This window comes from Sciurus vulgaris, assembly GCF_902686455.1.
Source record: "Sciurus vulgaris genome assembly, chromosome: 5".
Taxonomy (NCBI): Eukaryota; Metazoa; Chordata; class Mammalia; order Rodentia; family Sciuridae; genus Sciurus; species Sciurus vulgaris.
The window spans coordinates 40,464,692-40,488,585 of NC_136465.1; the positions used below are offsets into that span (position 1 = coordinate 40,464,692).

The 23,894-nt window shown below is 35.1% G+C and overlaps 1 long non-coding RNA gene across 1 annotated transcript in view; it reads left to right on the forward strand.

The window, feature by feature from the left end:
* The first annotated feature begins 1,491 nt into the window (after positions 1-1,491).
* The window catches only part of LOC306661303, an 84,093-nt gene continuing 61,690 nt past the window's right edge, over positions 1,492-23,894 (forward strand). The window contains exon 1 of the long non-coding RNA XR_013763846.1: positions 1,492-1,560. This is a non-coding gene — a long non-coding RNA (uncharacterized lncRNA). The remainder of the gene's footprint in view (positions 1,561-23,894) is intronic.

A 23,894-nucleotide genomic window follows, 5' to 3' on the forward strand; every position in this document is an offset into this window, starting at 1 on the left:
ATATATATATTAATTAAAACTATGGGTTTCTAGAATTGCAAAACCCTTATAAATTACCCAACTTTATAGATGGGCTAAGAATCAATCCAGGTAGAAGAGTATGCAGTGTTAATTGAAGTCCAGAGATTCTAAAATCAGTTCTGTTCAAATTTCACCTTCTTGCGTCAGGGCAATAATCTGGCAATCATGAGTATATGACAGCATTTGGATCAGAAATCAGCTATGGCATGTGGACCTTGATGATAGAAAAAAACATCACATAGTTGTTACAGTACAATTTCTTGCTTCTTAGAAGCAAGAAGTAAAGCTTGTGTCTGAATGCAACTTCCAAATCAGTTAAGGGCTTCTGCTTTTGTGCTGTGTTAGGTAAAATCAAAATCTAATATCATAGGACTGCAGAATTTCCCAGTTACACACACCCAGGGTGACAAATTCCCATAGGCTTGCTCAGATCAGCAGAACTGACTTAGTTATTCACTTACAAGTCTGTGCCAATTTGAGTAAGAACACATTTGAGAGGAGAGGGTATCAGTCTCAGGTAGAACTGAAGGATATCAGCATACAGTTAAAAATTTTTGAGTAGCCCATGGACACTTTTGTAGTGAAGAAAGAAAACTGGACTAAGTTAGCATCACCTCCCACTGTGATCGATAATGTATGTCACTTCACTCCTGCTACAGATCTATCCCTATAGCTGATGTTTGCAGTTCAAGAAATTTGTCAAGATCAGGAACTATAATTTTTTTTATCTATTAAGGAGCATTGACAGAATACACGATGCTCAATTAAATATAAATTTCAGGTAACAGCTAATTATTTTTAGTATAAACATGTCCATGCATTATATGGAACATACTTATTCTTTAAAAATGATTCATTGCCTGGCATGCTGGTCCACACCTAAAACAAGAGCATCTTGGGAGGTTGAGTCAGTAGAATTGCAAATTTGAGGCCAGCCTCAGACACTTAGAGAGATCCTGACTCAAAATAAAAAATAAGAAGGAACGGGTATATAACTCAGTGATAAAGTACCCATGGGTTCAATCCACAGTACCAAAAATATAAATAAATAATTTTTAAAAAGATTCGTTATTAATCTGAAATTTAAGTTTGAGTGTCCTATACTGTTTTTCAGCTTATTTCATTTTGCTTTTTATTTTGTTGTTTTGCTAAGTCTGGTAACCCTACTTAGAGATGAGTGCCAAAAATAATCTTGCCATAGAAGAGGTGCTCAATAAACACCCTTTGAATATTGACTGATACTGTTTGTAATTCCACCTAATGACTTGATATCATGATACCAGTAAGTTGGGGGGCATCACATACTCTAGTTTAATTCTAAACACAAATGTCAACACCAGTAATAATAATTAAAAGCCAAAAAAATTACATCACCTATAATTCTGCATTGCTCTGTGGTTTTCAAAGGTCAGAGGCAGTACTTGTGTGTTTTAAAAATAAACTCTGAGTAATTACATAATTAAACTGTGACTGCAAATGAAAAGAGAATTCAGAGAGTGAAGAATGCTCAGCTAGCTCAAGAAAGAGCTTCATATTTAGGTAAGACACAATATTTCTGGTTCACGCATTTTCTTTCATATTTTGAAATCAGATCATTCTTTTTCTAACGTGACTATGGCAAGTTCAAAAGAACAGAAAAATAGCTTAATTTAGAATGCTGTTGGCTGCAGGTGAACAGCATTTATTTTCTATGTCACCCTGTTTCTTATGCCTTGCATTCTTCCAACTGCTAATTAAGAAAAAGGGCAAAATTATATCCTTGAGCAAACAGTCTAGTACCCTTTCCCAATCTGGGATGTGACAGACACCACACTTGAAGTATGCTTTTTTTGTGGTCTTTATATAGCATAATAGACTAATCAAGTACAAGTTGAGCAGACTGAAAAGAAGAATTATTTCACACTCCTGCTGATGCTGCTGGAAAGTGCAGAAATGATCTTGGAGTATTTTCTTTAAGTTTCACCCTTGAGAAGAGCACACAGAAGGCAACCTAGCCAGTATTAAAATTCACAATGCCATCTGTCTATTGAAAATACAATCCAGTTCATTAGACACTGATACACACACACACACATATATACATACACATACATATATATGTATTTATACATATACATATACATGTAATTTTTTTGCTTCATTTGCTGGTTTTTAAATTGCTCTCTGTTGACCTAAAACTAAGGCATTAAGCCGCAGGAAAAGAAATAAGATCTAATTTTCTGTTCAAGTCAAGGAAATGTGCTACTTTCATAGACTTTGATAGTCTCTGCTAACCCAAAAGTACTGTAGGATGTTTACAAGACAAAATATTTACATATTTATATGTGGTTAAAAAAAATGGGCGCTTTTATTCATCAGCTTTTCATCACTATAACAAAAGAACTGAAACAGGCTACTCATGAAGAAAAGAGGTTTATTTAGCTCACCTTTCTGGGGCCATTTGAAATTCCAAACAGGATAGTGCTATGTGACAAGGGCTTCTCCTTGGTTGCATTACTGCATAGAATGAATAGTGTGGGGAGTACACATACGAGCAAGCAAATGCTTACATCTCAAACCAGGAGCAAGAGAAAATACCAGGAGTAGAGACAGAAAATGGTGTTGGTGGTAGGGATGGTGAGTACTGCTCAATTATAAGTAAACAAGAGGAAAGAGAAAAGAAATCAAAGTGGCAAAGGCTCAGCACAGGATTTGGAATCATTCTAACAGACTAATCTAGAGACATGAAAATAAGGGAAGAATGAGCCTTAAAAGAGCCTAAAAAATAGCAAAGATGAAAGAGAAGGAGCACAAGGAAGTGATCTGAGCAGAGATGAGACAGGGAAATGGTGCAGAGACCAGAGGTAAGGGTCTCATCGAAGACCACAATTTGGGGGTGATGAGTGAGAGTATTTAAGACATAGCCTGTAACTGAGACATGAGATAAAAATGAGAAGAGCGAGAGACAGTGGGGCGTCTTCTCTGTTTTTGCTTCACTCCCCTGGGACTGCCAGCCTTCTATTTTAGCTACAAGGATATTTTCATATATTTACGTTCAACGCACCATCTGTTATTTTCCTGTCTACTTCATCATGAAATTCCACTATACGCTAGAGCAACCAAAATCTCGGTACCTTTTCTTTATTCCCTCTGTGAGTGAAAATTGTGAATGAGAGGAAGTTAGTGCTGGAGGCAACAGTTCTCCCTGATGCAGCCCTGTGGACACCCTGAGTCACGCTGGGCAGCTAGTTACCCATGGCCAGTTGCTGGTCTTCTCTCTGGCCTGGTTTACAGCTGTTTGGGAGCTATTTACAAACAAATGCTAAAGAGGAACCAGAGGGTGTGAGAAGTGAAATGTCAACGGGAATGTGTCAGGAGCATCCCAGTTTTATCTGAAGTTCTGGAATGTGCCCTGAAGAAACCTCTACCCTCCAACGTTTTTTAACTGTAGAGGGAAAAAGAATGGGAAATTAAACCTGAACTCTACTTTCTAAATAGAGAAACACATGAGTTTCTGGACTCATTTTCTCAAGTCAAATTAAAAGTAAATGTTTACATTCAAATGATGAACCCATGTAGGAGTAGGGCGAAGAAGGGATTAAAACATTAATGCTGACAAATCTTCAAATTAGAGTCTAATGAAGTTTATATATATATATATATATGTTCTTTGGCTAAATTTTGTTTTTTATAGGGATGAAAAAAGGACGTACATAAATCCTAATAAACCAAGGGTATGCGATCTAATGGTATTTGTTTAATTCAAAGGATGCAGAGCAGATGAGTCAGGAATTCAGAGATCCAGTGGCAGTGGGTGACCTGGATTCATGGGTCTCTAGAGCTTTTTCTTGGCTATACATCTGCAAATGGTGCTGCAACCTCAGAGGCCTCCCTCATGGTGTCTGTCAATGGCAACCAGTCCTATATGATGAAGATGGAGGTGAAATGCTTCAGACCTTTAGACCAAAACACCTGATCCTCTCCTGAGGCAGTGCTATTTAGGATCTGACTCTGTTACTTTATTTATATTGCTTTACTTTACTTCAGGGAGTTCAGCAAAAAAAGTATTACACAGACATCCAAAAGAAGAATAATACAGTATATAAATTCTTAAATGTATATAGTGTGTATTATTGTTTGGATCTGAAATACTCCCAAAGGTCATATGGGAAAGGCTCGGTCCCAGTGCCTCGGCACCATTAGCAGGTGGTGCAAACTTTGGGAGGTGGGACCCAGTTGGGGGAAGTAGGTCATTGTGGGAGTGACCTTGAAGAGAATGTCAGGATCCCTCCCCCTCCCTCCCTCTCTTTCCGAGTTTGCCAGCCACCCTGAGCTGAGCAGCTTTGTTCCACTACATGCTTCTGCTGTGATGTTCTACCTAGACACAGGTTTATAAGTAATGGTGCCAGCTCGCTATGGACTACAATCTCTGAAACTGTGAGCCAAAATATATCTTTCCTCCTCTAAGCTGATTTTCTCAAACTTTTATCACAGTGATGTTAAAACTAACAACACAAGGGTAATAGATAACAAATTGATACATATAAATGTAATATATAACATGGATACATAAATGTAAATCTCAAATATAAACATAAAAATTTCTAAGGATGTGTTTGAGATTTTTGACCCACCGAATGAAACGGTTTTTAGAGACCCACAGGAGGAGAATAAACATTTGATCCTTGTATTATAGATAAAGTAGAAGCATAATACAAAGAGATGACATTGTCACAAAATTCTTACAGATTATTTTATTTTACCTTAAAGTATCTTCAATTCATTTAATTTGCTAATTTTGACTTGGGGTACATTTCTCTGAAATGGTAGAAGGAAATGTTAGTGGCTGCTGAATTCCATATCTCTGGAGTGTTATAGTTGTCATTTGATTAGTTTTGTCTATAGTGTACACTTTGGAACCACTATGGTTTTGGAGTGGACTGAGTGTCTCCCCAAGAATTCTCTGTGATTATGAGCTTGGTCTCCAAGGTGATGCTTTTGGAAAGTGGTGGAACCCTTAAGAGGTGTGTTCTAATGGGAGGACTTACTTGAATAGAGGCATGAAATAGTTCTTGCAAGAGCCCTCTTGTATGACCCCTTGAGTCCTTGAGACAAGGCTGTTATCAAATGAGCAAGTCCAACCTCTCTGGTTATTCGTTGTTTGCATTTTCTAATCTTCCAGACTTTCCATTCAGCCTCACTAGAATTTGTATTTCCCTTATTAACATCAGCTGAAAATTTTGTCAGCATTTAGTGTGCATTTGACATAATGATTTTGATCTAACAATCACCAGAAGTAATCATCAGGGTAGAAGTAGAGAGCATTACATTTTAACTTGTTTAAGCACTGCTTCTTCATTCACATAGCAATATATCTCCCTAAGCACTAAGTATCTCTAGCTTTCATTGGATTCAGTCTTGCTGCTCTGCCAATAAAACTGTGGAATGGGAGGTTGTATTAGAGTTTTCCAGTGAAACAGAGCAAATAAGTTGTGCATGTGTGTGCGTGTGAGTGTATATGTGTGTGTGAAAGAGAGAAAGAGAAAAAATAAAGAGAGAGAGAGAGAGAGAGATTTTAAGGAATCAGCTTCCACAATTAGGTGTTTATGAGGACTGGCAACTTAAAAATCTGTAGAAAGCAAAACTCAGTTATGAGCTGGTGTTACTCTGAATCCTGCAGGGCAGTAGGTTGGAAACTCAACAGGGTTCCTTGAGAATTCTTTCATTTTCTTTGGAAATCCTCAGTCTTTCCTCTTATGGCCTTGAACTGATTGGATGAGGACCACCCACACTAGAGGGGTAATCTGCTTAAAGTCAACTGATTGTAATTGTTAATTCATCTACAAAATATCTTTACAACATCTAGACTTGAGTTTTATCAAACAACTGGGTACCTCAGCCAAGTTGACATATAACATTAACTTTACAGTGGAGTTTTCCAATCTGTGAGAGAGAAAGGAGGATAAATTGAATGGAAAAAATGTTTTCAAATGTAAAACAGTCAGCCTTCCATACCCAAGGGTTCTACATCCTCAGATTTTACCAACTGCAGATAGATATATTCATAAAACAATTTTTGAAAAATACATCTGTCTGGTACACATACAGACTTTTTTCTTGTCATGAGTCTATAAACAATACATAAGCATTTACATTGCATAAGGTATTAAAAATCTTAAGATGCTTTAAAGTATACAGGAGGATGTGTATAGGTTACATGTAAATGCTATCCTATTTTGTATAATGATCTTGAGCATTTGGGGATTTTGGAGTTCATATGAAGTTCTAGAACTAATCTCCCACAGATAGAGAGGGACGACTAAACACTACTGAGCTGTACGTAGAAAGGGTTAATGTGGTGAGTACAACAACAAGTATTTTTAAGAAATTACAGAACAAATACATAATTTATTATCTCAATAGACATAGAAGTATTCAACAAAATCAATTTTCATTCACAATTTTTAAAAATTAACATATCTGAAATATGAAAGGGTTTCCCCACTATAGTGGCTAAATAATGACTCCACCCCTTCATGTCCACATCCTAATCCCTGGGACCTGTGAACCTTACCCTATATGGAAAAACAGACTTAGCAAATGTGACTGATGTGAGAATCTTGAAATAGGAGGAAGATCCTGGAGTGTCCACTAGGCCCAAAGTAATCACAGCAGTCCTTTAAGAAGGAGGCAAGAGTCAGGAAATAGAAAGAGATGAGAAGATGTAGGCAGAATTACAGCAATGTGCTTTGAGGACAGAATTCCTTTGCTTCCAAGGCACACAGGCAGCCCTACAAATTGGAATCCCTCAGAAATTAAAAAAGAAAAAAAATACCCAGCCTTATTAATATCTTAACCACAGTATAGTAAAAATAATGTTGAAATCTGGCCTCTATGACTAGAAGAAAATAAATGTGTGTGGTTTTTATGCCACTACATTTCTGGCAATTTGTTATAACAGAAACCTATACACTCAATATGTATTCATTTACACAACAGATTAAGTACTTTTCTACGTGTTTAAGTGTTTTAAGCACATTTCTAAGTTTGGGAGATATCATACTAAGTAGAAACAGATTAAAAATAAAACCACTAAAGAATCTTTCTGTTCTGTTGAGATTGTGTTCTAATGAGTATGTCAAATAAAAAGTAAGTTAGTGATTTTTTTTGTAGTTGTTTTTTGTACTGGGGATTGAACCCAGGGACACTTTAGCACTGAGCCACATCCTCAACCCTTTTTTAGATATTTTATTTAAAGATAGGGTATCACTGAGTTGCTCAGGGCCTCGTTAAGTTGGTAAGGCTGGTTTTGAACTTGCAATCTTCTTGCCTCAGCCTCCCAAGCCACAGGGATTACAGGCATGAGCCACCACCCTCCCAAGCCACAGGGATTACAGGCATGAGCCACCACACCCAGCTAGTTAGTGATAATTTCTAAGGAGAAAAACAAAGTGAGGAAGAGAGGTAGTAAACATCTTGCTTGTAGGAATAGGTTAAATCTTTAGATTTGGAGGGTAGGGAAGGACTCAATAAAATGTAACATTTGAGCACACATCAGAAGAAGTAGGGAGTGCAGACTTGCATTTATCTTGGGGAAGAATAATACAGTCTGGAAAAAAAAAAAAAAGTTTAAAGTCCACAGGGAACAGCATGTCTGACCTGTCAAATGAGAAAAGATGGTCAGTGAGACTGGAGTGGAGGAAGGTAGGGGATACTAGTGAGTGATAAAGTCAGAGAAATAAAGATGCTTGCAGATCATTTCCCAGCCCTACAGATGACAGTGAGAACTGAAATCTCATTGGGAACCACTTGGATGATTTTGTACAGAAGAGAGGTGTGATTCAATCTCTGTGTTACACAGAGTGTTCTAGGACTATTTAGGATATGGCTTGAAAGCGGAGAAAAGTAATAGTAGGAAGATGATTGGAAAGTTAAAAAAAGAAAACTTTCGAAAACTTCAAAAAATGATGATACCTTAGAATAGGGTACAGCAATAAGGAAAATGGAAATTGACTTTATAAATATTCATATAAATTAAGTAGAACTGCCATGATTTATTAACAAGCTAGTTGTGGAGTGTGCGAGTTGTCCATGGCTTTGGCCTGGGTAAGTGGTAGGATGGAACTCTGCAGTTGAGATGCAGGCAAAGTAAGTTTGTTTGGGGAGGGGTGACAAATACCAGGCATTCTCTTTGAAATACACACTGAGCATTCCAGGAGAAGTGATGAGCCGGCAATTGGATATACAAATTTAAACTTCAGAAGAACTGAACAAACCAGAGATTTAAATTTAACATCATCAAAAAATAGACTATATTTTATGCCAAAAGTGAATATAAATAGAAGAGAGAAGAAATTTAAGAACTAGTTCCTGGAACTCCAACATGTCAAAGAAGGAAAGATGAAGAATCTGCAAAAAGAATGAGTCCAGCTAGAGAGGTAGAAAGAAAAACAAGCACATGTTCTGAATCCAAGAATGTTCTGTGCAGAGAGGCACCATGTACCACATGCCTGATCGGCCATGCAAAATGAGGACTGAGGATTGACCGTGGTTTCAGCATCATGGAAGGCATAGGCAACGATGGCTACCTAGCAAAAACTTAGACAAACTCACACTTATTGACAAAACTTTAGAAGCACTTCAGTGAACTCTGAGGGCAAGACAAAAACACTTTCTTCCCTATTTTTCGGAAGTATACACAAAGTTCTGAACAATAAGCAAGAAGCAATGGGGTAAGAAATTTAGAAAGAAAGGGATAAAAACTGTTCTTCACAGTTTATATGATATCTCTCTGTAAAATGCAAGATCATCTACAGAAAAGAAATCATTTAGGAACTAATCAGATATTTAAAATTTTTGTTAGCTACAATGTTGGAATACTTGAATCATACTATTCAGAACAATTTTAATCCTAAATATAATCACACTGTGTTAGTCACTCTGTGACCCAATGCCTAACAAAACAACTTGGAGGAGGAAAGATTTATTTTGGCTTATGTTTTCAAAGGGTTTAATCCACGTTCAGTTGGCACCATTGTTCTGGGCCTGAGGTAAGATAGAACCTTCTGACAGAATGATGTGGCCAAGGAAAGCTGTTCAGCTCTTGGAAACTGGAAGTGCAGAGGGAGAGGAACAGGCCAGGGACTAGATATAGTCTCTAAGGGCATGCCCCCAGTGACCTACTTCCTTTAACCATGCACCACCTGTCTACAGTGTCTTTATCCTAGTAGTACTTTCAAGTTATTAATCCATCAAATAGATCAATCCACTGATGAAGTTAACAGTCCTTATGATCCAATCAATCACTTTCCCAAAGTTCCACCACTACTACATAAGGAACCAAATATTCAACACGTGATTTGGGGGGGGACATTTCATATCAAAATCATAACACATGCTAATACTATTAGCTACCTCTAAGAAGTAAAATACTAGTGTTTGTGCTTGGAAGAAAGAAAAATAATGAGACAGATCTGATATGCCCACCATAGGTGATTTCAAGTTTCCAACATGACATCATTGAAGCCAGATTGAGAAAAACTACATTTTTGAATGGAAAAAAATTTGTGTCCATAGAAGTTACCAAATGTGTGTGTGTATGTGTGTGTGTGTGTGTGTGTGTGTGTGTATGCAAAGGTCATTTTTAAAAATGTTTTAAAGAAAAAACTGAGTACTTGAGAGAATATGCATTCATGGTTGAGAAGAATTAATATAGTTGATGTCAATTCATTACAAATTATTCTATAATTTCAGAATAATTTTAATCAATCCTGGCAGGGAATTTTAAAATTTGTTTCAAAGAGGAAATTATAGCTGAGACAATTTTGAAAAACAACATGATGGAGTGATTTGCATTACTAAAAAACAAAATAGTAAATCAAACATTTGATATTGGGTCAGAATGATTAAGTAAAACAAAGCAGCAGAATGAGAAGCACATGAACAGCGCAGGTATTTTCAGAGACTTGATATGTATCAGGTGTGGTAACACAAATCAGTGTAGAAAGGGAATTATCTCAATAAATGCTTTTTCCCCTATGGAAAAAATGAATAAATTCCAAGTATTTTTGGAAGACAAAAAAAGTACTAATAAGTCAACAGATAACAAAATGAAAAAAATGCAAAATGTAAAAAATGCAAATTTACAAAAAGCCCTAAAACTAATTTTAATTAATAAATTGTCAATGGTTCCCTATCAAAATAAAAACAATTTAAAATACTGATATTTCTTTTTTTAAAATCTACAATTTATTTTCCAGTACTTATTTCTTCCTATAGAAAGAGAACTGAGAACTTTCAAACATATTTTCTAAGGGTTGAAGCATAAATTGAAATAACCTTTCTAAATTGAAATATATTTGTAGAAACTTAAATATCCTCTCTTTTGAACAAAGAATTCAAGGAATTTCTTCCAAGTTAAGCAGAAAAGTTTACAAAAAGCCATATGTAGCTCATTAAAGTGAAGAAGCAGAAAAGTCTTTGATATATTATTAACAGAAAAAACACAATTTACAAAAATTGCTTACAGTATGACGTATTTTTATAAAACAAAAATAGTATGCACGTATTCAAATGCCTTAAAAATTCCCAAAAGTAACATGCAGAAGTGATTATTTCTGAGAGCTGTTTTATTATTTATATTTGTTTCCTTTATTTTGCAATAGTTATTCTGCATATTCCAGAGTAAATTATTTTTTAAAAATAAGCAAAACAGAATGAGTGTTCTTACAAAATATTTAATTGACTCATATATTATTTTACATTTATTTTTTATTTTGTAGCTTTTCCCGAGAGCATAACAATGTTACACATGAGAGAAAGGTTAGTAGTACAGATCATGATGTACTCAGAATTGTTCCTCTCTTTCATTGATCAACTCAGGTTCACTCATAGAGTTCATATATGTTTCCATAGGCTGTACCCAGGTCTCAGGAAGAGTCTTTGTCCATAATCCAGTAGTTCTCCATGAGGCAATACACCTATATATTTTAATTTCACACGATAAACACACTAATATTATGATGTTTTCTGAGTCATTCTTTTTATTAAAGTTATTTATTTATGTATCTTATCTTCTCCTGATAGACCATAAACCCCCAGAAAATAGGATGAATCTATCATTTTTTTATCTCCAGATGCCATACCTCGCTGACTTACTTGTTGACTATTATAAGAATTTCATAGATTTAACTTAGACTAGTTTTTGACTATTTTTTATAACTTGAAAATATGTATTTTTTAAGAAAATCACCATACACACATTTAAAGTAATTAATTACACAAATAATGACACTGACTTTGATTACAGTTGTATTTGACAAGATTATATTAAGTTGATGGATAATAGATCTACAATGATTTATAATGAGAAATCTGAGATTTGAGACCTTTCAGCACATTTTTAACTGTGTCATGGAAACCAAATACGTTCTTTCAAGAAACATCTTTTGATATCTTGTATTAGAGACAGACTATGAGAATGGATGAATTAAATGAGACTAAAGTGAATTAATGCTATTAGTCACCATTCACTGAGCAACTGCTGTGCTAAGTTTTCTTCGTTCATTCCCTCCAACCACATTTAAAATCTTGTTAATAGTAACTGAAGGACCATATTCTAACCAAGTTCTATTGACTCTACAACCCAATTCTCAACCGATGGGTCTATTTCTTTGCAGACGCATTTAAAATAGTTTAATAGTGATTTTAACAATGTAGTCAAATTTTCTGGTGATGAGTCTTGAAATTTTCATGAACCATAACACTTCTACAGTACAATCGTGATCAAATGATTATATCCACTGCATTTACCAAAAATAAAATGATACATAAAAAGTCCTCAGGAACACTGTTCTCTTAAAATGTCTTCATAGTGATGTTTGGGGAGGGGAAAGCCTCTTCATTTAGCTAATGTGCTGTTTGTAATTAGCACAGCACAATGTCTAAAAATAGAATTTCAATAATAATTTTAACAGTATGCATTGTTGGTAGCTTTTATATTTTGTCGGATGACAACAGAATATCAAAAATGTGCATGGTTTTCTTAAAAACAGTTTTGATGAAAACTTGATGTATCATCCACACATCAAGTCTTTACAAAGTGACTCACCCTATTGACCATACTGAAATGCTAGTAACAGTTTAATAGTTGCTTCTGTCTAGGGTCACAAACCACTGAAGAACTTCTACAATATTGTGTAAAATTGCTATTTCATTCTTGTCTGTGCCTGAGCATGATCAGCAAACTTCTCGTATATAAGCAATTCCACACTTCATAGTGCAGTTCCAAACTCAGATCTCTCATTTTAGATACCTACCTTTAGAAAAGCTGCTTCTTTTGTCTAGTATGTTTCTTGGATGACAATATGATGCTTCAGAATTAAGTTTCACAGGGAGAGGATTACTCTGAAAAGTTGCATATCCAATATATCATTTTGGTTTTGTATATAAAATAAGTGGGAGAAATTTGTAGGCAAATAGAAAGGTTTAACAAAACACTATGAAGGCACCTTCTGTTTATTTTTTTTTCCAGTGATTTGTAATTTGAGTAATAGTCCCTGGCCAGAAGAGTTGTACATCTTTTCTGTTAAATGCAGAGGCAGTATGTTATATGGGAAGAATGTAGATTTGTAAACTAGACCCATCTGGAGACCATGTAGCTTTAACACTAGGAAATTGTTTTGAGGACTACAATATTTTGATGACTCTAATGAAGCTACTCAGATATTTGGATAGGTTCTCCTTTTTTTCTTTCTTTATTTTTTTTTTTTTTTTTTTTTTTTTTTGGTACCAGGATTGAACCCAGGGGTGCTTAACCAGTGAGCCATATCCCCAGCACTTTTTCATTTTTTTTTATTTTGAAACAGGATCTCTCTAAGTTGTTTAGGACCTTGCCGAGTTTCTGAGGTTGACTTTGAACTTGTAGTCCTCCTGCTTCAGCCTCCCTAGCCACTGGGATTAGAGGTGTGTGCCACCTCGCCTAGCTCCCTTTTTTGATATAGACAAAGGAAAAGTTGGAAGTGCCAGTTTGTCAATCTTAACTTTTATATTTGACATCATGCTTTATTGAAGGTAAAAGCATTCATTTTTTGTCAGTTTCCTTTGTGAGAATTTTTTTTTTTAACTTTTTGTCTTAGCTAACATTTCTTGAACATAGGCGAGGACATTATTTCTGTCTGATTTCAGTTACACACGAGCAGGCATGATTTCATTGCACCAGCTAGCTTTACTGGGCTGTGTTTTCTTATGTTGCTCTCAAGTTAATCCATGGACATGTGGTATTTGGATAAACATCTTAAGGACTCTGATTTTTTTCTCAAGATTATTGAGCTAGAAGAGTTACTTTGAGAAGCTGAAGCATTTTCTGAAAGTTGTTTTCAAGTTTCTTATACCTTCAGTCCAAATTATCAGAGAAATCATAAACATATACTTTTTCCCTTTGGGCACTGAGAGGATTGGGGGATTTAATAAGCCTCCTGTGACATCCAGCATGTAATAATTGCCAGATTTGAGACAGCGATGATTTCAAACACTATTTTTTTTAAAAAAGGAATGTATATAATAAAGAAAGTATGATGCTATTTCTTAACTTCTTTTCCACATCAGAATTTTATTTTTTTTTTTGATAGCAGGATTTGAACCCAGGGGCATTCCACCATGGAGTCACATCCCCAGTCCTTTTCATTTTTTATTTTGAGACTGGGTTTAGGACCTTGCTTAGTTTCTGAGGCTGGCTTTGAATTTGAGATCTTCTTGCCTCAGCTCCAGAGCTGCTAGGATTACAGGCGTATGCCGTAACATCCAGCAGAAAATTTTTGAAATGCAATTCACCATGGTCATAAACCCTACAATGCACCCAACCACTTATTGCACTCAAAGACTCTTATAGCTGTGGGTACCAAGAAATGTAGTAATTGTTGCCATCTTGTTACTTGAAGATATAAAGATAGTTACTTAACAAGCCATAGGCAATACCTTCCTTGCTCTACAGTTTGTGAAATTAGGCATATATTTTAGTAGTTTATTCTATTCCTTCTTAAAAACTAAGTCAAGTTTACTACCAGCTTCCATGTTTTTCTTTATTTATAGCTGTGATTATGACACTAATTTTGTGAACAGAGTAACTTCAATACAATATATTGTAAAGAATGCAGAAGTAGTATATAATTTTCCCCATGCCTTTCATCACTTACTTAATTTGAGAGGAGTTTCTGTGTGTGTGTGTGGGGGGGGGGTGTTCATTCATTTATATGGAGCAATTCATTGTTTTTGAGTTTTCTATTTTTAATCTAGAAGTTACAACATGCGGTCTGGATAACCCTCATGTTTATCTAAGCACACCATTATAAAACCCAGTACATGTCTTTGTTTTTATTGCTTGAAAATAGTTTTTTAAAAATGAAATCACACTATTTTCATCTTGAGCACCCTTTCATTTGTATACATTTGGCTGGTAGAAGAGAATTCACTTAATCGCAAAATCTTTCCGGGCACATTTTACAGTAGAGAGAATATTACTATTCAGGGTTCCAATCACATGTGCTCCAGTATCTGCCTTCTAATTTAGGCATCACTGGTAACAATCAAGTTGTCAGATTTATATGGTACATGAAAATGGAAAAGATAAAAATCAAGTCCAAGGCTGCCTTTATTTCTGAAGTTTAAATGGTAACTATTATCATTTCATGTAGCCCATTATGTGTGAATGATGTCTAAGAGCATACAGGTCTATCATGGGTTCTCAGGAGTTTTTCCTTTTTTCACTTTTACATATATATCATTTTAATCAATTGGGAAATTACTGTACTATACAGATTTCAGAGATTCTCTGAGAAGCAAGTTCTGTGAAATTTTTGTTTTAAATCATTATTTCCAAACAAATACTACGTGCTTAAGTCAGCACCAGGACTCATGATTAGGTGCAAGTGAAGCAAAATTAAATGTATTATGTTATTTGTATTCAAATATAATACTTTAATAGTACCTTAATTTTTATAAGAAATTTAGGTAAATAAGTCCAAAATACAGAGTTAAATTCTTATTCAAAAATATGTGATTATGTAGTCAAATATTTTCCAGCTAATTGCCAACATTGAATTTTAAAAGGAAAAAAAAAGGTGATATAAATAATACCAAGTTGGATTCTGTTACAGGGCTCATTTACAAATATCAAATTTATTTTTTCAACTGTAAAGCAGACTTTCTCAATGTCAGCAATATTGACATTGGTTCAGATAATTCTTTATAGTTATAATTCTTTGGCAGTTATCCTATGCATTGCAAGGGGTTATTAGAATCTCTCTCCTCTATTTACCAGGTGTCTGGTCTGTACCAATGATCAGGTGTAAAAAGCAAAAAAAAAAAAAAAAAAAAAAAAAAATCTCCAGACATTGACAAATGTCCCCTTAGTACAAAGTTGGCCCTGGTTTGAAACTGCTGATGTAAAACATATTTGAGAGTCTTTATGTGTTAGGCTTTGGATGAGTGTCTCCCAAAAGTCCTTTTTTGAAAGACCTGGTCCCTAGGATGGCGCCACAGGAAGAACTGTGGACCTTATGAGGTAAGATCTTGTGGGAGGTTCTTAGGACACTGGAGGTAAGCTCTCAAAGAGGGTTGAGGACTCAAAACTCTTCCATTTCCTCTCTCTCTCTCTCTCTCTCTCTCTCTCTCTCTCCTTTCTCATTTATGAGGTAAGCCATTTGTTCCACCAGGCACTCCCATCTCCAAGTGTCACCTTTCCAGAGGCCTAAATCAAGGGGTTACCTGATCTTCAATAGAACCTCCAAAACCATGAGTTAACTTTATAAGTTAATTGCCTCAGGTATCTCATTATAGTGACACAAAGCTGACTAATACACCATATGTCTGAAACAGCTTTAGATGTTAAGAATGCCCAGATGATTAAGATCCAGTTCTTAGGCTGAGGATGGAGCTCACTTGTAGAGCACTTGCCTAGCATGCACAAAGTCTTGACTTCAATCCCCATCCCACAGGGAAAAGAAAGAGGAGGAGGAGGAGGAGGAGGAGGAGGAGGAGAAGAGGAAGAAGAAGGAGAAGGAGGAGAAGAAGAAAGAGAAGGAGGAGAGAAAGAGAGAAAGGATACAGCTTTTAAAAACTCATATCAAGTAGAGATGTCTTTACATCTATGCAAATAATAATATAGGTATAGTAATAGAATCCTGCACTGATTTGGTAAATTTAATGCATTTCCAAATTAACCATTTACTGTATCTGATTTATAAGGCACATTCAAAAGAAAATTCTGTCTCATCAGTATGTAGCATTCCTTATCCAAGCATACATCATGATAGGTTTTTAGAGATTATCTTTAATACAGACATAATTTTCACAGATTGTCTGATAACAAAGTTCAATTCACTCTTTCTAGTTACTGTTTACTATGACTCTTCCAGCTTATTGACTAATCTATCAATCTTGCCACTCTATGAACAAACTCTACCTCTTAGAAAACCTTCAGGTATATGTCAAATCAAGCAAAATAAAGCCATTGAGCTTAGGATGAAACTCCCAATGAATTCTACAAATCCACGTAATTTTTAAATGCTTAAATCATTTCCAATCCTGGGATATTTTCTTGTGACATATCACAAATAATTTCAAATTCTTTCCTAAAAAATGCTTCTGAATAAAAAGAAACAATGTTTTATTTTATGATAATATATTTCTAGAGAACTCTAAGATATATTTGTATCTTTCTATTTCTTGAATAGAAAAAAGGAAAAAAAACCAGATATTCAGAATAGATTTTTTTTTAAATTAGAGCTCTATAGTTCTACATAGTAGTTGGGTTCATCCTGACAAACTCATACATGCATGAAACTCATTTTAGTTCATGATCCCATTTTCTTTCCCATCCTTGCTCCCTTCTCCCATTCTCCTTCCCCTACTCTACTAAACTTCCTTTCCCCCTTCTATTAATTTATATTTGATTGGTTCTTCATGTTATCCTACCCTTCCCTCCCCACCTTTCCTTTATTTTACTCTAGCTTCCTCAGATGAGAGAAAATACTTGAGTTTCTGAGTTTGGCTAATTTCACTTAGCATGATATTCTCCATTTCCATCTGCTTACCAGCAAATGTCATAATTTCATTATTTTTATGGTTGAGTAGAACTCCATTTTGTAGCTAGCTAGATATAAGGAAGGAAGATAGATAGACAGATAGATAGATAGATAGATATCACAATTTCTTAATCTATTCCTCTATTGATGAGCATCTGGGTTGATTGCATAGTTTAGTTATTGTGAATTGCACTGCTGTAACACTGTTGTGGCTGTGTTGCTGGAGCATACTGATTTTAGATACTTTGGGAAAATACCAAGCATTGGGATAGCTGGGTCATATGGTGGTTCCAGTCCTAGTTTTTGAGGAATCTTCATGCTGCTTTCCAGAGTGGTTGTACCAGTCTGCAGTTCCACCAACAATGTACACGTGTATCTTTCCCCCCACAACCTCACCAGCATTTTTTGTTGTTCATATTCTTGATCATTGCCATTCTAACTAGAGTGAGATGAAATCTAAGTGTAGTTTTGATTTACATTTCTGATAGCTAGAGATGTTGAACATTTTTTCATAATTCATTGACCATTTATGTTTCTTCTTTTGAGAAGTTTCTGGGGATTTTTTTTTTTTTTTTTTTTTGCTTATTTATTGATTAGATTATTTGTTTTTTAGGTGTTAAGTTTTTGAGCTCTTTGTATATTCTGGATATTAATGCCCTACTGGAGTAGCTGACCAAGATTTTTTTCCCATTCGGTAGGCACCCTCTTCACACTCTTGATAATTTAAAGATTTGGTTGTTCAATCATTGTCAGAGTGAAAACTAAGGGATAATATTTTTTTCTATTTTAATTGGATCCTAATAAAATATTATACATTTATTTTTATATATATTTTTATTGGTGCTTTATAGTTGTACATAATGATTTATTGTTACATATTCATATATTCGCACAAAATGACAATATAATTTGGTCAATTCTACTCCCCAGCACTTCCCCCCTCCATCCCCAAATCCTGGTCCCTTTCCTGTAGTGATCTTCCCTTGATTTTCATGAGATCCACCCACCCTCACCTTTCTTATTCTTTTTCCTTTTCCTCTCTAGCTTCCACATATGAGAGAAAACATTCAACCTGAGTTTCTGAGTTATGGGCTTATTTTGAGTTCTGGCTTTTTGCTTAACATAATGATCTGTATTTCCATTCATTTTCCTTCAAATGACATCTTCTCATTTTTCTTTAGAGCTGAATAAATTCCATTGTGTATATGTACCATTTTTTAAATTTTTAATTCATTTGTCCATTGATGGACACCTAGACTGGTTTCATAGTTTGCCTGTTGTGAATTGTGCTATCATGAACATGGGCATGCATGTACCACTACAGTGTGCTGACTTTATTCTTTAGGAGAAATACTGAGGAGTGGTATAGCGGCATATGGTGGTTATATGACTAGTCTTTTGAGGAATCTCCATGCTGATTTCCATAGTGGTTGTACTAATTTTCAAAGAGGAAAACACAAAATTGAAGCTGATTTTTAATATTATTACCTCTACAACTGTAATACTGCTTTTTAGAAATATGACACCTTAAATATTTTTTAGTATTTTCTGGATATTCTGCCAAAATTTCATTCAGATTACCTCTTTCAGTCTTTAAAAAATAACATTCAGTTTTTAGTATCATCATTTTGCACATAAGAAAACTCAGACATAGTGAAATCATTTCTCCAAGATCAAATAACTTATGAGTATTAGAACTTAAATTTGAACCACCCAATTTTAACTACTTGTATTAGCATCAATGAGTAAATTTGTTGTCAATATCTCATCTAAAGACAATTTAGAAAAGATGTACTTTCTTCTCAGATCACTTCTCCCCACCTCTCTATATAGAGATACCTTATGGAATCAAGTGAAAATTCTTAATTTATTTGTAGGGATAACTGAGTCTTTCCAAATGGCAGTTCATTGGGCTTTATGATCGCTTACTCACATTAAACAAACTTAACAGTGTTTATGCTTGTATTTCAAAGTTGGGTTACCATCTTTTCACATTAGAATTCTATTTATACAAGGTTTAAGAAATGGAATCAAGAGGAATCATTGATTGCTGACTTAGGACTTCAGTACTTTGTTGTATGTTTGTTCTCTTATCTTTTAAATAAACCCAGATTTCTTCTTAAACCTGCACATATGGATTCCTCAGGTCCATATTTCATTGTGGGATCTTAAAATATATTGATGTGTTTGTATCCTCATTTGTTATTGCTGTATGTTCACTTGATGGAGAAATCAGCCAAGAAGATTATAAAAAGTATTTCTTGTTTTTATTGGCATTACTTACTTTTTGTTTCGAGGAGGAGCCTACTAGAGATCAAACTTCTATCAGTGCATATTGTAAATATAGAACTCATACAAAATATTTTCTTTTATTATAATTGCAAGAACCTGAATAAATAGAAAAAGGGGTTTTAAATATGGACCAATATAAGCTTAAATGATAGAAATTATAATAGATTTTGATCTACCTTTTAAAAAACATGTCAAAATTTGTTTTATGTGTTAGATTATTAATTAGGGACCAATATTAGAATACAAAGTCAATTTACTAGCAACAAGAGATTAAATTATTTAACAATGCTATTTACAGTGTATAATGTGTTCTGGCAAAAAAATATATATATTTTTTTAAATGAGAAAAAAGCTTTTCTAAGTTAAAGAAAAAATTTTCAATATTATTTATAGAAGAATACAAATTAGAAATAAACTTAACAAGTTGCATATATAACCTTGGAGGGGAGGAAATGTCATTTCTTCCCATTTTTAGGCTCAAGGTTAAAGCTCCATAACAAAAGAATTACCAGAAGTCCACAAGTTGTGTGTGACACAGGAGCTTTCAAAAATGAAAACCCAAAGAAAAAAAAGGTAAACTGTATGAATTTTTATGCTAAGTTTGATGAGGGTGCAGTAGTGGAACAGTGTCTCTGGACGTAGGGAGTATGATCTAATGACAATAAACCAGGTGGGGAGGGACCTGGCCGGGCCTGTTTGTTTGGATTGGTCTCTCTGCCCCTGATTTCAGAGACGTTCTCTTCCTGCACATATAGGGAAAGCGCCTCTTGAATCAGCGACTGTTGACCTGCTCTAGGGCGGAAGGGGAGGGAAAGATGAGAGTAATCTTAATATTTCTCAAGTGCCAGGATGTTGTTCTGTGGGTAGTACATCTTGAAACGCACTAATCTCTTCCCAGAAAAGTCTAAAACATCACTGAAACAAATCAAAGAAAACCTGAATATAAAGATGTAACATATTTATAAGTTGAAAACTAAGTAGTAAAAATGTTAATTTTCCTCAAGTTGACATACAGGCAATACAATTTAACAAATATCCCAATTTTAATTGACACACCTTAAATTTATATGTAAATGCAAAAAAAAAAAAAAAAAAAAGCAAGAGTTGTCAACCCATTCTCAAATACACCAAAAAGATGTGAGAACTTTCTCAATATCAAGAGTTTAAAACTACGGTAACTCAAACACTGTTATATTGCCAGTAAGGTTTTAAAAGAGATTAACTATGAGAGGAAGTCAATAAACAGATTCATTCATTTATGGAAAATTGACTTACGATAAAGGTGGTAATATATAAAAGATGGCTTTTTAAATGAATAGTGCAGGGTCAAATGGATATTTATATGGGAAAATAATGAGCTTGATGCCTACTGATTGACACACAATAATTAATTCCCAGGTCACAAAGGCCAAAAGAGAACTTCCATCTGATTAGATGCCCACGGAAATATCTATTGTAGTCTTCCTTACAATTTGATTTGCAGCTGTAACTTACTCATTACAGGAGGGCCAGAAAAGTTTCAGGGCATCTCCATTGTCTTGAGCCCTCTACTGCAAAGGAAAAATAAATATTAACAGGTCACCACATATATACTTTAAGTGAATGGAAATATGTTGAGTATCTGGAATTGTTAGTATCACCAGCTTTCCTGGCTATTTTTTAGGTCAGTGAAGAATCATTTCTAGAATGCATCTGTACCATAGCCCCTTGGTGCACTCACCTTGTCGGAAAAACTCAGTCGTTGTCCCCAATGCCAATCTAATAACGAGGACAGAGTTTTGAGAAAAGGGAAAAAGAAACTTTATTGCTTTGCTAGCAAAGGAGAAATAGAGGGGATTCCTGTCCCAAAGGAACAGGAATTCTGCCCACCAGTGGGAACAGGGGGCTTTTATAAAAGTGACTCAAAGGCTCCATTCCACTTATTCTTTGTTGGAGTTGTAATTCACTTGCTAATTTGGGAGGTAGTCATTTCTGAGATCTTCTCGTACCATCTGCAAAGTCTGGATTACTCCGTCACTATGGTGGGTGTGTACTCGGTGATAGATAAATCTGCCTAGGATGGGAAAGAAAGGTAACCCTGTTTCCCCTGAGATTAGGAAGGGAGAGAGATTAGGGAGGAACTGGGAGAAAGGAAGAGAAAGAAACATGTCCACTTAAAAAATAAGTTTCAGTGGCAGAGTAGCAAGGGCTATATTCAAAACATAAAGTGGACCACTGTTACATTTCCCCACTGTCAATTTCTACATTGCCTTTCTGTGGAAAAAAATAGCAACAACAGTTGAAGTTTTATGAAGTATAATCTTTTATAAACACCAAATTGTCATTGAAATTACCACCAAATAATTAAAATTAAATAAACGATCTTGCTATTCAGACTTCATAATCTGTAAATCAAAAATTAAAGGCATCTTCTGGATGAATCTATGTGATCACAAGCCACATAAAATCATCCAGCATGATAAAGTGAGGTAATCAAACTTGGTTCCCTTTCATCTGAGAATTATGGTCCAGGTGGAGTCACGGACATCTAAACTGAAAATTGACTGTCTTCAGATATTTTCATTCACTATTGTGTTTAATACAAATGCAAGTTTTAAAGCATTTTACATGAAAATAATATGAGCAATAAAATAGAGTTGGAAAGTGCAAGAGAAAAAAATAGTTTAATATAATTTTATTGGGTTTGTACATCAACAATTAGAAGAAAGTCTTCAAGCATTTCCACAAAGCTGAAAAATAAGAGAAGTTAGACTGCTTTGCAATAGCTGTTAGTAGCAATGCAAACTTAAATAGAAAATCAGAAGATACTTTGTTTTGGTTTTGTTTTTGTTTTGTTGTGCTGGGAATGGACCCCAGGGCCTGCACATGTTAGGTGAGCACTCCTATCACAGAGCTACATCCCCAGCCCAGAAAATATGTTTTTTTTGAAAGCTTATGACATTAACAGTTTGGGGTAATTCAGAGTGTCACCCATTACATGCCAATAAACCCATGCCAGTTATCGGTGGTTGGTTTAATTTGTTCAAGCCTGAGCTGTGCATGTTGGTAAAAACTGTATTTATTCTCATATTTGACTTTTATTAATAGCCTACTTACTAAAACCTATCTATAACCTCAAGATATATGGTAGTTTGGGACAAGACGGGTAGAATTTTAATTTGTAATGTGCATTGTCCCCATGAGGTCAACAAGACCACTACTGCCTTCTATTTCAGCTCTTGTACAGGGATGATAGGCAGGGTGTGATGGGCTGACAGAATTGGCTTCATGGAAATGTTACAGACCAGGCTATATGGGCAATGATTAAACAGACTCCATTTGGCTCTGAGACTCCATGTTATGTAGAAAATGAGCTTCTCCCATGGGAACGCCCCACCTCTGTATCCAGCAATTGCTTAGCTTCTCCCATGAGATCACCCCGCCTCTGTACCCATCATGCTAAATATAGCATGACATGTTTAGCAAAACAAAATGACAATTCTTATATGAAAAATTGTTCTCTTTTGATTCCTATTTCTCCTAAACAATGCATCTTGTGTCAACAATGAATGTGTGGATGCTAGTAAACATTCTTTAGTTTGTACCTAGTAGGATCACTTTGACCCACTTCCCACTCCACTGATGATTTCATGATGTTAGTTTGTAATTTTGAATCATAGCAACAGACACTTATGATTGATGTGATTTTTGGTATAAGAACCTCTACAATCCTATGGTCAGGGCTGTTCTCCCAATAGCCATTTTTGGGGGCATTGTGTGTCAGCAGGTCGGTTTAATAAAGACTCTCAAATTTGGACTCCTCAGTGGTGATCAGTCTGTTCTTAAGTTGTGCCCCACAACAAGGGGACAGTGTAGTGTAGCATGAGAAGTTTCAATCTGAGACCAGGGCAACCTAGGTTCATCTGAATCCCAGGACACTGGGCCTAGGCCTGGGCCTCCGGGAAGTTGCAACACTGCTTACCTCGTTTTCTCTGTTTGAAAAGTAGACTAGAAAAAAAAAAAAGCTAGAAATTATGAAAAAAAAACAAATGGAATTTCTCAGGATGAGTTTTGTTTAGAATTTAGAGTCATATAATCTATGTAAGATATGTGCATGTGTGTACGCTAGAAGCAGTGAGTCAATATTTGCTAATTCAGTATTGGTAGCAACTTTATGGACCATAACTGCAGCAAACAAGAATCAACTGTATGTAACACACAAACAGTCTGTTGTATTTAATTTTGTTGCATAAAATTTATATATGATATCTGATTATTTTCATATAAACTATGTCTAGGAATCGGATAAAACATATGTATATCCTATGTCAATCATTCCCCCAAATAATGTTAAATCATTTTAAAATAACTTTCTTTCGGAATAAAAGTCAAGTTCTTTTGGTTGGTTTTGTTAATAATTTTATTGGTTTAATTCTTCCCTTTGTGTCCCCTGCAAACTTGTAAGTATACACATGTACTTGACTTCTAAAGAAAACACTCTCAAAATTGTGCTTTTCCAGTTGTGAATCTGTGAGAACTTTT